This window comes from Octopus bimaculoides, chromosome 2, assembly GCF_046866305.1.
Source record: "Octopus bimaculoides isolate indiv1 chromosome 2, ASM4686630v1, whole genome shotgun sequence".
Classification (NCBI taxonomy): Eukaryota; Metazoa; Mollusca; class Cephalopoda; order Octopoda; family Octopodidae; genus Octopus; species Octopus bimaculoides.
Window position 1 is genome coordinate 113,020,089 of NC_142929.1, and position 14,893 is coordinate 113,034,981.

Sequence of the window (14,893 nt, forward strand, 5' to 3'; positions counted from 1 at the left end):
CTTCTACTCAACATGGCCTTACTCAGTGTAGGTATAGCCTGGATTTCCTGAATGTGCCACTGTAGATAGGGACAAACGGTATCAATCCACCCAGATCATATCTAGATAGAGTATTGTGTAGGCTAGTAGATTGGGATAGCATAAGTTGTCCTCATTCTAAACTCGTCGGCTACACAAACCACAAATTTGTTACTTGTATGGTTGATCTAGATAGGCTTCGTAGACAGGGACCCGGTTACAGTAAGCTGAACGCGTTGTTTACGGTGTGCCGAGCTCACAAAGATCGGATTAGCAAATTAACTAAACGAGCGTTGACGGAGGAAATTATCAACAACAAAACAACAAATGGTGGTTTTCCTTACAAAGGGCATTTAGAATAGACTCGATAGGGTTTAGTAAGATCGTAGAGATAGAGAAAAATAGAACAGAGAGCGTCTTTGAGACTTAGAAGAGGCACTTAGGAATTGCATCGCAACTGACGTGCTAGCGATGAGATTGGCTCTCAATAGTTCTTCACCGCGTAGAATGACGTCTGCTTTATCAGAGCTAAGACACTAGGGAATGAAGGCTGCATTGTCAGAGCTAAAGTGCATGCTTTAAGACACAAAGAGGCCTTGTTAATCGACCTGGCTTTCGTGCTCTGAGTTCAAATCGCACTGAAATGAAATTGCGCTTCATCCCAGAAGTCTCTTCGAAGTCTCTTTCACCACTCTTGTAAAAGTTTAATGTACATACACATACATACACACAACATACATTATGTGTGTGTGTGTGTGTGTGTGTGTGTGTGTGTGTGTGTGTGTGTGTGTGTGTGTGTGTGTGAAATAATCACAGAAATCACACAAACATGATCCACGGCTTAGTTCGGTCGGGTTTGGTGCATGCGATTACTCGAAGGGTCGACTGAGTGAAACTATAGTTCGAACTTACATCAATTTTGTATACATTGCATTAATTTATAATCATATATACATATATATACATATGCATAGATCTCTCTCTCTCTCTCTCTCTCTCTCTCTCTCTCTCTCTCTCTCTATATATATATATATATATATATATATATATATATATATACATACACACACGACTATCACCAACATCTATCATAAATTTGTATTGAGCACATTTTTGTTTCTGTACAACGAGCTGTATTCAGTTTTGTCTTTCTTAGAATAAGTAATTATTGTCTCTTTGACTCGCTAAATGCTACAAGATCTTAATTGATGGATAAGACAAATGTCTGGCTGAACGGAAGTTAAAAGAAGTTTAAATAAATTGACTATTGGAGAAAACTAAATCAAGTTGTAACTTATGTTAAACAACTAAAGGAAAACCTACCACTCTTTCCATATATATATATATATATATATATATATATATATATATATATATATATATATATATATATATATATATATATATATATATATATATATATATATATATATATATATATACCTATGTATGTACTTGTGTGTGTGTAATCTATTTGTTATTGAGCTATATAAGTAACTGAAAGTCCTGGAGTTTTATGTCAAATCATTTCTAAAGTTTGGCAAGTGGTTTGTCATGAAACTTTAGGCTCCTAGAACCATGAAACTTCACAGCATATAAATTATCGATGTTTTGCTTTATACGGGTTGTACTTGCAATGAAAAGGCCCAGCTTTATGACACATTGCGTTACGCTAATTCATCCTGAGAGTTACATTAAGGCACTCGCAAACGTAGAATAAGGATATAATTACCTTGTTAAATGAGTAATCACTTTCGATGATCTAACAGTTGGAACGTTCGTCGTCAAAATCAACAGAGATCCATTATTATTTAAGTATTATTTCACTTGTGAAGGCGCGTGGCCTGGTAGTTAGGGTGTTGTACTCATGATTACAAGATCATGATTTCGATTCCCGAACTGAGCGGTGTGGTGGGTTCTTGACTAAAGCACTCCATTTCTCGTTGCTCTGCGATCATTACGACACCTAAAGTGTACAGGTAATGACGATTTGATATTAAGCTAACGCATTGTACGTAAGTGTTCATCACTATAAACAAATCATCTATGCTGGTTGTTCAGCAAGAAGTTGCGGAATTATCTTTCTCGGACTCGAGAAATTACCATCGAGTACAAAATTAAATTAAATTATTTCACTTGCAAGAACCTCTATCAATAATTTTCAATTTAAAATATTGTGTTTTTTTTTTTGCCTAGTTAAAATAACTAAATGAATTACAAAGAAAGACATTAATGAATCATCCAGCTATATTAATCGAAACCGGCTCGTCTGCTCGACCTTCTTCGAGAACTTATCTTTCCTTCTATCTGTTATGTCTCAAGCTACTGCTATCTCGCACCTTCGGATGATCTCTACTCAACCGCTACTCGACTGCTCCTCGTCAGCTACTCAACCCCTCTACCACGGCTAGACTACCTATATTTATATGTCTTGGGCGACCTACTTCTTCACTTGGGGGCGTCGACACAACACTATCACAACCACCGCAGCTTTCTAAATATCGATCTCTTACGCTGATCACATACATTAGAGGAGTATAATTGATTAAATCTGTGTAAGTATAAGATTGGTACCAAATTTTCATTGACCGAGGAGAGATGAAAGGCAAGGTCGAACTTGGTGGGATTTGAACTTAAAATGTAAAGAGATACAACACAACGTGAAATTTGTTTTGAGGCGCTATTTTATTCCCGTCGCACATTTTCTGCTCATATGTACAACTATTGACTTAATATTTAGACTCAAGGTCTCAAACTTAGAGGAGCAATAAGATTAGGTGTTAATATTGTTCTAAAGTTTATAAGATCTGTGATGGAATTCAACAACTTAAAATTTGATAAACTAATTCAGGTATAAGATTGTTTAAAAGTATATTCTTACGGTTTTGTGAAAAGGAGTATGATATATTCTCCGACCTCGACATGATCCGAATGCTTACTACAGAAGAGGCTCTGCTAAAGTCAGTTAAGGGCCTGGCAATGATATTGAAATGGATGAAAGGAGGACTGGGCATATCACTTCAGAACAGGTACAGTCGGTCTGATGGACTTCCATATAGACAACATAGGTTGTCCTGGGACTATAGGAAAAGATTCTAGTGTCAACCATCGCATAATGAGACCACTTTCGGAACCATATGAATACGAAGTGAGTTTCTTAACTAGACAGCTGTAACTATGTATATAAGGTGAATCCTGCCATTCCTTCACCTGTTGTGACTAATTGCATATATATTCTATATTAATAATGTGCCATATGTTTCTAGAAAATATTCGATATATCAAGAATTAAATAAGCACTATTGTATCAAAATACTATGCAAACAGATTTAGTGACGTAATAACACAATACTGTTTAACGAATTCTTAGCAAAATTACTTTAAACCAGTAGATCTGAATTCTCGGTCGTTAGAGCGTTGGACAATTTCCTTGCAATACCATTCCTACTCTTTGGGTTCTGAATTCAAACTCAATTGACACCAACTCTGCTTTTCATCGATCCGGAGTCGATAAATGAAGTAACAGTTACGTACTGAGGTCGATTTTTCTTACAGAAGATGTGATGATGTTGCGGGAAACTACCTGCAGTGTTCCATTCTTTAAGAAAAATGGAAGAGGGATGAGTGAAGGGTGAGCCTATTCTGTAGTAAACATTCGGATCATGTCGAGATCAGAGGATATATCATTCTTCATTTTACAAAACCATAAGAATATACCTTTAAGCAATCTAGTACTAGAAAAAAGCCCTATAAAGACATCTATAAAAAACCTATAAAGAACATGGCTAGTGTGGGCAGGACGATATGTTGCATGGCTCGGAACAGTTTTAGAAAAAGGCTTAAATTGAAGAATAAATGGTATGGCAATATAACCGACCAGACTGTAGATATACAATGGACATTTTTGATACCTAATATTGTATCCTAATATAAAACATAAACTGAATTTAACAGAATATGTATCTTTTAAATACTATCATTACTCTACCATGACGGCAATTTCCTTTAAACAAAGCTGCCATTTTAGATTAGAATCAGTTAATGTAAATTTTGCTATCAACATCTCTCATAACTTATATGACGTCAGCCCTGGATTCTTATTACATTTTAGACAAATTACATTCTTGTTATTTACTAGCATCGCATAAACGAGACAAAATATGCACAAAATATAAATTTCAGCTGAGGTCAAAACAACGCCTGAATTTAGTTTGACTAACGTTGCCAATAGATCTGGCGTTAGTCTAGTTGAGCCAATTTTCCCTAAAATTAGGCTAACATTTTGAAATATATCCAATTTCCGCCATTTCCATGCAGCTCTATCCAAATAACAATGCCAAAATAACCTCTCTATATTAGGGAGAAACTTAGAAAATATAATTATAGAACAATAACTTTTCTTTGGTGATTTCTCACATATTTTGAGTTTCTTCATTATTATCACTGTTAATCAAATATGTCAACACTGTTAAGATTACTTTTATCACTATAAACACTACCCTTATCACCAACATTGCCGTCATCTTTGTTAACATTACTGTTAGGTAACTGATGTCGAAATAGCAGTAGCCATTGTTAATATTCTTTTCTACTCTAGGCACAAGGCCTGGCAGAAACGTTAGAACGCCGGGTGAAATGCATAGCAGTATTTCGTCTGCCGCTACGTTCTGAGTTCAAATTCTGCCGAGGTCGACTTTGCCTTTCATCCTTTCGGGGTCGATAAAATAAGTACCAGCTGTGTATTGAGGTCGATCTAATCGACTGGCCCCCTCCCCCAAAATTTCGGGCCTTGTGCCTAAAGTGGAAAAGAATATTGCTCTAATCGCTATGGCTAACCATTGACATTGTTATCATCACTGTTATCATATCTCAGTGTTAAAATCGCTTTTTTTCCTCCCTGCTAGCTGACATCAAAGCTAAAATCGTTGCCATTCCCCATCGCTGATCTTGCTCTCATCACTCAACAGTAACAAGAGTGACATCACTCACCGTTCTCAAAACAAATTATCACCGTTATCGTTGATGCCATAACTCGCAGTTAACATTAGTGTCAACCCTTACAACTAATATTGTTTCCATTACTGTTAATATTGCTCTTACCATTCATAATCAACAGTGATGGCATAACTTAATGTTAGTATTGCTGTTATCGCTCAGCGTTAAAATTCTTGTCATCCCAGTTAACATTCCTGATGTCAAAGTTAAAATCACTTTCATCACACACAGTTAACATAGGCGCAGGAGTGGCTGTGTGGTAAGTAGCTTGCTTACCAACCACATGGTTCCGGGTTCAGTCCCACTGCATGGCACCTTGGGCAAGTGTCTTCTACTATATCTTCGTGCCAACCAAAGCCTTGTGAGTGGATTTGGTAGACGGAATCTGAAAGAAGTCCGTCGTATATATATATATATATATATGTGTGTGTGTGTGTGTGTGTGTGTGTGTGTGTATGTATGTTTGTGTGTCTGTGTTTGACCCCCCCCCCCTCCTAACATCACTTGACAACCGATGCTGGTGTGTTTACGTCCCCGTAACTTAGTGGTTCGGCAAAAGAGACCGATAGAATAGGTACTAGGCTTACAAAGAATAAGTCCTGGTGTCGATTTGCTCGACTAAAGGCGGTGCTCCAGCATGGCCACTGCCAAATGACTGAAACAAGTAAAAGAGTAAAAGAGTATTGCTGCTATCACATTCTATCAACATACTGTCAGCAGCTGCATTGCTGTCAGCGCTTCCTGTTAACATTGCTGTCATCACTGTTAATGTTGGTATCAGTAGTGTTAACACTGACGTTTTCACTGAACGTTAAAAATGTTGTTACTATTGTCAACTATATGTGACGTTATTCATTGGTCAAGCAGAATCGTTAGCACGCCGGGCGAAACGATAAGCGTCCTTTCGTCCGTCCTTACGTTTTGAGTTCAAATTCCACCGAGATCGACTTTACCTTTCATCCTATCGGGATCGATAAATCAAATACTAGTTGAACACAGGGGTCGATTTAATCGTCTTACCCACTCGCTCCAAATTGCTGACCTTGTGCTTAAAATAAAAATGATTATTCGCGTTAGCATTGCTGGCATCACTATTAACATCACTCACACAGCTGTCATTGCTTACTGTTAAGCTCTGCTTCTATCAATCTCCGTTAACATTATGGTAGTTGCTGTTAATGATGCTGTTATCAACTTTAATACTGCTGTCATCACTTCTAACCTTGTTTTCATCTCTTCCTGTTAAGATTTGTCATCAATCCTAAACATGCTGTTATCATTGTTGTTATGGCTGTCATTACAGTTAACATTGTTCTCATCACACACCGTTAAAATTGATGTAATAATCACAGTTAATATATATATACATATATACATATATACGACAGGCGTCTTTCAGTTTCCGTCTACCAAATCCACTCACAAGGCTTTGGTCGGCCCGAGGCTATAGAAGACACTTGCCCAAGATGCCACGCAGTGGGACTGAACCCGGAACCATGTGGTTGGTAAGCAAGCTACTTACCACACAGCCACTCCTACGCCTAGTCATCATACACCTTTAACTCTGACGTCATTATTCACCACTAATATTGCTGTCATCACCTACTGTTAATATTCCTGTCATCACTATGAACACTGCTATTATCATTCACTATGAGTATTAATGTCTGCTTATTGTAATCTCTCACTGCTAACATCTTTGTGATCCGTGTTAACATTGCTGCATTCATTAATAAGACTGTTGTTATTAGTCCTGTTAACATATCAGTCGTATCACTCAATGTCAATATTATGATCAGTACTCCTTTAACATATCTGTCATCATTCATTGTTATCATTTCTCTCAACTCTGAATATTTGCATTTCTGCCATCATTCACCATTAACATTACTGTAATCATTCACCATTAACATAGCTGTCATCTTTCTCTGTTAACAGTGTCATCATTAAATCACTGTTAACTTTTCTGTCATCACTTATTGTCAATATTGCTGTCATCAGTAACTGCCAACATTACTGTCATCACTCACAATTAATATTACTGACATGCATCACAATTAACATAGCTGTTAACAGTTTTCATAATTCACTGTTAACTGTTTGTATAACCATAGTCTTCAGTTAATATAACTACAGTCACTCAATATTAACATAGACGCTATTACTCAATATTAAGATTGCTGTCTACATTGCTGTAATCATTAATCGTTAATACTACTCTCATCACTCATCACTCACATTACTGAAATATCCCTCCGTGTTATAAATGCAGCCGTTACTTACCACTAACATTGTAATCATCAATCGTTCACATTTTGTGATCATTCACCTGGAAATTATTGTCTTCATTCACCGTTAATATTGCTGTCATCACCACTTATATCACAGCCATCACTCTTTAATAACATTGCTGTCATTTTCCATTTCTCGCAGTTAACATCTCCCTTGTCACTCACCATTAACATCTTTTTCGACACTTACTATAAACATTGCTGTTACCCTTTTGTGATATTAATATCAAATTAAGATAATTTAGTATTAATATCACAGATATTAGTTTCAAATTTTGGCACAAAGCCAGCAATTTTAGAGGAGGAGGAGTAAGTTGATGTAATCGATCCCAATGTTTAATAGGTGTTTATTTTATCGACCCCGAAAAAATGAAAGGCAAAGTCAACCTCAGTAGAATTTGAACTTGGAACGTAAAATGTCGGAAGAAATGCCGCTAAGCATTTTACACGGCGCGCTAACGATTCTGCCTGATCACTGCCTTATTATCAGATCATTAAACATGAAATGTCCGATTTTGAACTGAAAATTTATTTTATTTTATCTCAACAAAAAGCAATGCAATTAATCAAAGTATGCACCTAAATTATCAATACAATTTTGCAATTTTACCGGTAGCTTATTTATGCCGGCAGCGAAGAATTCTGGAGAGTAAGAGGTGATGAAATCACGAAAGGCTGTTTTTGCATCTTCAGATTTAAAGTTTTTTTTCCTTGCAAAAAGTTATCTAATGCTTGGAAAGCGTGATAGTTGGTGCAAGGTCTGGTGAATATGGTAGATGATAGAGTACTTCCAAGTTCAGTTCTTGTAACTTGAGTAGCTTTATTTGGGCAACATGTTGCTGAGCATTGTCTTGCAAGAGAATTTGTCTGCCTCTATTGACCAATCTCGGTTGTTTAATTGCAAGTTCACTCATCATTTCATCCAAATGGTTGATGTATACATCAGCTGTAATTGATTTACCAGATCTCATGAAGCTGTAGTGGATGACACCAGCGCTGGACCACCAAACAGACACCATTCGCTTTTTTTTTTTTGGTGAATACTCTTTTTTGGATTGTGTATTGACACTTCGTCTCTATCGAACTCTTGCTATTGTTAAAAAGAACCCATTTTTCATCACACGTAACAATACGATGCAAAAATGGTTCGCTTTCATGCTGTGACAGCAAAGAACAACAAGTTTCAAGATGATGTGTCATTTGATGCTCGTTCAGTTCCTGTGGTACCCACTTGTCCAGCTTCTTTACCTTGCTGATTTGTTTCAGATGGTCCAATACAGCTGGAATCGAAACATCAAACCTTGCTGTTAACTCACGCGTAGTTTCCAGCTCATCCTTATCCACTTTGGTCTCAGGTCTACTACAGTGCTGACCTTTCAAGAGCAAAATCACCAGACCGGAACTTCTCAAACCATCGACGTACAGTGAGCTCATTCGCTACATCTTCCCCAAACACCTCATTGATGTTTCGAGCTGTCTGGAATGCATTGGTTCCACAATGGAACTCATATTCATAAACAACACGAATTTTTGATCTCTCCATGGGTTCACAAAAATTGATTTGCAAGAGAAAAATCACAATATAATCAGACACCATGAATTGTGTTTCGAAAAGTGATGATGTAATTCTTCAATATTGCAAAACAAAGAATTGTCAGGATAAAGCATTAGAATTAACGACTGTCAAACTTGGTGTATGAGAAAATCGGACATTTCATTCTTAATGACTTAATAATATCACATTGGTTTCAAATTTGGTACAAGGCCTACTGTTTTGGAGAGTGGATAAATCGATTACATCGACCCCAGTACTCACGTGTACTTATCAATAAGGCTCGCCACCTTATCAATAGCTTAGATATTGGTTTCAAATTTCGGCATAGGCCAGCAATTTCGGGAGAAGGGATAAGTCGATTATATCGACCCAAGTACTCAACTGCTACTTATTTTATCGATCCCGAAAAGAATGTAAGGCAAAGTCAACTTCGGCAACATTTGAACTCAGAACGTAAAAAAAAGAAAGCAGACGAAATGCGACTTCTTTTTCTCTCGGCGTGCTAACGAATCTACCAGCTCGCTGCCATATTGATGGCATCGATATTTAAACCACATAATTTCTATTTGGTATTAATATTTGTGATTATTCAAAGATAGAGTATCATCTGTTGAGGAAATTAATTACATCCACCGAGTTCAAATCCCATCGAGGTCGACCTTACCTTCAGTACTTTGACGGTCAATAAAATAAATATTATATAAGTACTAGGGTTAATTAAATCAACTATATTTCCCTTCAATTTCTATTATTATCAATGTTTATCTTTAACATCATCTATGTTAAAGTCATTGTTAACATCTCTCTAGAAATGTTAACAACTGTTCTCATCGCTACAATCGATATTATGTTGTGTTATCGTCATCGGCATATGAATATAGACATAGATGTGTGGTTAAGAAGTTCACTTTAGGACCTCATGGTTTTAGGTTCGATCCCACCGCCAGGTACTTTTGCACTCTGTCGTCTTATCTTATCGGGTCCACTAATGCATTGTATGTAGAATTTGGTCGACGGAAAAGGTATGGAAACTCGTCACAGACACATACTCTCACCTATATACATATATACGCTCGCACATACACACCAACACATACGTACGCACATATACATATAAATTCACATGCATAGATGCAAACATGTGTAAGTATATCAGTGTGTATGTAGTTGTGTTTAAATGTGTGTGTGTATATATATGTGAGCCTACATCTGTGTGTCAGTGTTTAAATTAGCATGGCCAAAAAAAAAAAAAAAAAGAACCAGTGCATTCGAATGCAATATTCAGGCCACACTAACTGATCTCCTCTTACACTAATGTTCACTTTACATTTCGGATTTCATTAGATCGATAAATTAATTTCTATTCAAATACTGGAGTCGATATAATTAAATAAAATAATTGACTGCGGTGCCCCAGCATGGTCGCATTTCATTAAGTGAAACTAATAAAAAAAAAAAGGAAAATTATCAGTAACCTCTATCGATTGATACAATGACTTCTTTTGATCAGAAGCGAAGCCAAATTTTGACGAGGAATCATACTATTGTTTGAGTGAGTCCCTATTATAACACTGGTACAATATGATACAAGGCAAACAAACAACCCCATGGAATTTTTTTCTGAGTTAAAAGACTAATTTCTGTCAAATGAACCATCCTTTCAAATAGTCGTTTTTATATTCATTTATATAGTGTTGTATATATGTGTGTTTATGTGTCTATTAGCGTGTTGTTTGTGTGATGTGTACATACGTGAGTGTACTTATGCCATGTGTGTTTGTATGTGCGTGTATTTGTGCGCGTATGCGTCTACGTTTATGTATATGTGTGCATTGAAGTGGTATTTAGTAATAAAACACTAAGGTGAGCTCTTGAGATTTGAAGACACGTTAACCTCTGGTGCAGTGGCAATAATAATTAAAGATACATTGCAAGATAATGCAGTATAGAACTTAAATTAACTATGGTTATATAGAGTACACACACGCACATACACACATACCCACACGCATATAATTAACAATGTTATCATATAGAAGTTCATAGGTTATATATCTGTCACAGTGTTGCAAAAGCAGAGAACCTATTAAATAGACTGCAAAGTAAATCATGGGAATACACATACAGAAGCACATTGTAGATGTGTAGCATTGTTCTGTTTATAACAATGTTAACACATTTAGACATTCAGATGTTGCAAACCTGTTATATGTCAACTAAAAATAATAAGAAAATGGAGTGTCTGCGTTGCCAGGCTACTTGAAATTGCATTAAAATTTTCTTCAAAGTACAGGCTAATGTCTAAAAAAGAGAGGGACACATTAAACCATGTAGTGTTAGATATTAAAAAAGCCTGATTGGCAGAAAACCTTTAGTCTTAGGTCTACTCAACCAGTGGAGTTTAAACTATTGCAAAAGTAGAATATAGCAACTGAGAGTAGTACAAGACAGTGATGACTGTGTCATGTTAGAAATCACCAGCTTTCAGACTATTATTAATTATAATTCTAGTTATAACGCAGAAATATATTCTAGTTATGAGCATATTGATGAATGTAGTCTGGACATATGTACTTACAATACTTGAAATGTCTCTAACTATGGAACCTCTATAAATACATATCGCACGGTTATTGATTCTATCGATTCATTCCTGATTTCCGTTAAATGTTTTGTCTCCGGTCAAGGTTAAAGGAGAAAACTTGCATCAAACGTGAGAAAACTTCAAAGATTTAATGATACAACGACTGCCCACTACACCATATATATAATATCTGATATCCTTGACATATTTGTATAACAAAACATTCAGTTATAACATTGCTGCTATCGTTATATCAAAACTAAATAGAAACAAATTCAGAAATGGATAGTAATAACAACGATTATTACAAATATCCAGAGCTTCGTAGCACCATAATACAATAAGTAAATGTTATTATTGTTGTAATGGATTTATGAGGCTACAATGTCAATGATTTGAGTATTCCTATCTTCTCTTTTTCACCTATATCTTTATTAAATGTTTAATATATGATTAACACCGCAGAACCATTAATTTTGAGGATCCTAGAGGAATGAAAGGAAAAGTTAACTTAGTCAGGATTTGAATGCAGAACGTAAAGGACAAGAATAAATACCGCAAGGCATTTTTTCAACTATTATAAAAATTCTTCCAAATTAATCGCTTCTAATAATAAAAATCATTGTTACTAAATTTTAGGCGACAGTGCTTGGCGAGTAATTCTGTCGACATGGGAAAGACTAAAAATAAATTCAACAATAGCGGGATTTGAAACCAGAACATAAAAGAATATAGAGTGGCTGTGTGGTAAGTAGCTTGCCTACCAACCACATGGTTCTGGGTTCAGTCCCACTACGTGGCACCTTGGGCAAGTGTCTTCTACTATAGCCTCGAGCCGACCAAAGCCTTGTGAGTGGATTTGGTAGACGGAAACTGAAAGAAGCCCGTCGTATATATATATATATATATATATATATGTATATATATATATATATATATATATATATATATATATATATATATATATATATGTGTGTGTTTGTGTGTCTGTATTTGTCCCCCCACCATCGCTTGATAACCGATGCTGGTGTGTTTACGTCCCTGTAACTTAGCGGTTCAGCAAAAAGAGACTGATAGAATAAGTACTAGGCATACAAAGAATAAGTCCTGGGGTCGATTTTCTCGACTAAAGGCGGTGATCCAGCATGGCCGCAGTCAAATGACTGAAACAAGTATAAGAGTAAAAAGAGTAAAAAGGGTAAAGTAATACAATTTATTTTATTCGTGTTTTATTACCTATTCTGTCAAATTGACGTCTCTGTCGTAAGATTTTCTATATCCACAAGGCCCTAAATACAATACCAAATGAGACTCAAAAGAGGGTTAAAAGCATGTAGGAGAAGTATATATATATATATATATATATATATATATATATATATATATATATATATATATGTATATATATATATATATATATATGTATATATATATATATATATATATATATATATATATATATATATATATATATATATATATATAATATATATATATATATATATACATATGTATGTATGTGATGTGATATGATGTGCGTGTGTGTTCACTTCTGTTTTTAATTATTTGAATTCTTGTTCTGAGGAAGGAGCTGGTTTCTAACAAAGATATAACAAAGATATAATATTCTGTCGTTGGAATGTAGATAACAAAAACAATGCCACATGATGAAGATGAGAAAGTCTTATATGTCTTTACTTACATACTGAATTTCTAACGAGCGTTTTAACTGGTTAATTTCTTTTTCTGAAAACTCTAGTTTTTCCAGTGTCACGTAGTCATTTACACACAAAACAAAGCGCAACAACTGCTATTTATTAAATGTGAATTTACGATCTGGGTGTAGCAACTGAATGCTTCGAAGCCGTTGTCTGTAGTTATCCTCTTGCACTTTGATTTCCGAAGTGATATTCGCATCAGTAAGTCAGCTGACCCATAGGATGGTACATACGTTTCTTGTCCGCCCCAAAGAGCTATATCCAACCTGTTATATTTGCAATTGGTAGACGTTTTGATGGGAATCTTCTACCAATATTCCTTGTGTGGATGTTTATGCATGTATTCAGTAACAGTAGGATTCTCTATATTTATCATAGGGCAGTCTTTCTTTTCAGATGGTATTGTATATGTTTTAGCGACGACATCGTGTCGTATTGGCATGTTCACGTACGTATATACGTACGTACGCATGTATGTTTGCATGTATGTATGTATGTATGTATGTATGTATGTATGTATGTTTTGATATAGATAGATAGATAGATAGATAGATCTATATACATATAATACGCTATACAAGAATTGTAAAATTTATCAACTGTATATTTTACATAATGCAAACACACACACATATAAAAAGTGGAATAGAAATACAATACATTAAGTTAAAATGTTAAAACAGTATGTAAAATATACATAAGTGCAAACTGCCCACATAGGGCGAGAAGTAACCAGCTAAGTTGGTCCAAAGCACTTCGCGACTCTGAACGCCTTCCATTGCGATCACGTTCTTCAAATTGGTTCCACCGATTTTCGAACTTTTCTGATCTAAATGGATCGATGAGCATATCATTGATTGGTTGGCAGTATTAAATTGGTGGATAGCGACAGATTCTACAGAAATTTACTTCTTACTTGAGGGCTTTATCTCTTCAGAAAAATAGCAATCGTTCTGGCTTTCCATGATAAATCTTAGTCAAGTCAATTCAAACAGAATATCAGTTCTACTTCGACGGCAAGCTAGCAGAATCGTTAGCATGCTGGGCAAAATGCTCAGCGGCATTTTGTCTGTGTTTACGTTCCGTGTTCAAATTCAGCTGAGGTCGACTTTCCCCTTTATCCTTTCGGGCTTGATAAAATGAATACCGGTCAAGTACTGGGGTAGATGTAAACGATTTCCTCCCTCCCCTGAACCTGCTGGCCTTGTGCAAAATTTGAAATCAATAGTAATTCCACTAAACTGCTATCCCTATTCCGCAAATTAGCTGAATGCTGCTGTACCTTCTCTGATAAATATTAATTTTAGTTAGTATGCCAGTTTTTTTTTAGGTAGCTGTCGGATCACGTTCTGCAAAATGTTCTTGGAAATTTCCCATGAGAATTTTCAGCCTTAGGCAAACCTTGAAGAATCCTACTTCTTCAAGGCTGGTATATAGAACCAAATTCGATATTTGAAAACCAGAGCATGTCATTATCTTCCTTGCTCGTTGTTGTATAAATTACTCTGGCAAGGAAGGCATTCTCTTTTGTGACATACTACTTCTATGCTTTTCTTTCCCCTTTAGTTGACTTAGTATTTATTGTTGATTTATTGTTTATATTGTAAGAAAAAGGTATTTGAAATTGCTCCTCCCCCTATATTCTAATCAACTGTAATAAAATCTCACTATGGACGTAGGAATGGTCAAGTGGTCAACAAGATAGTTTAGCAATCGTAAAGTCCAGGATAGG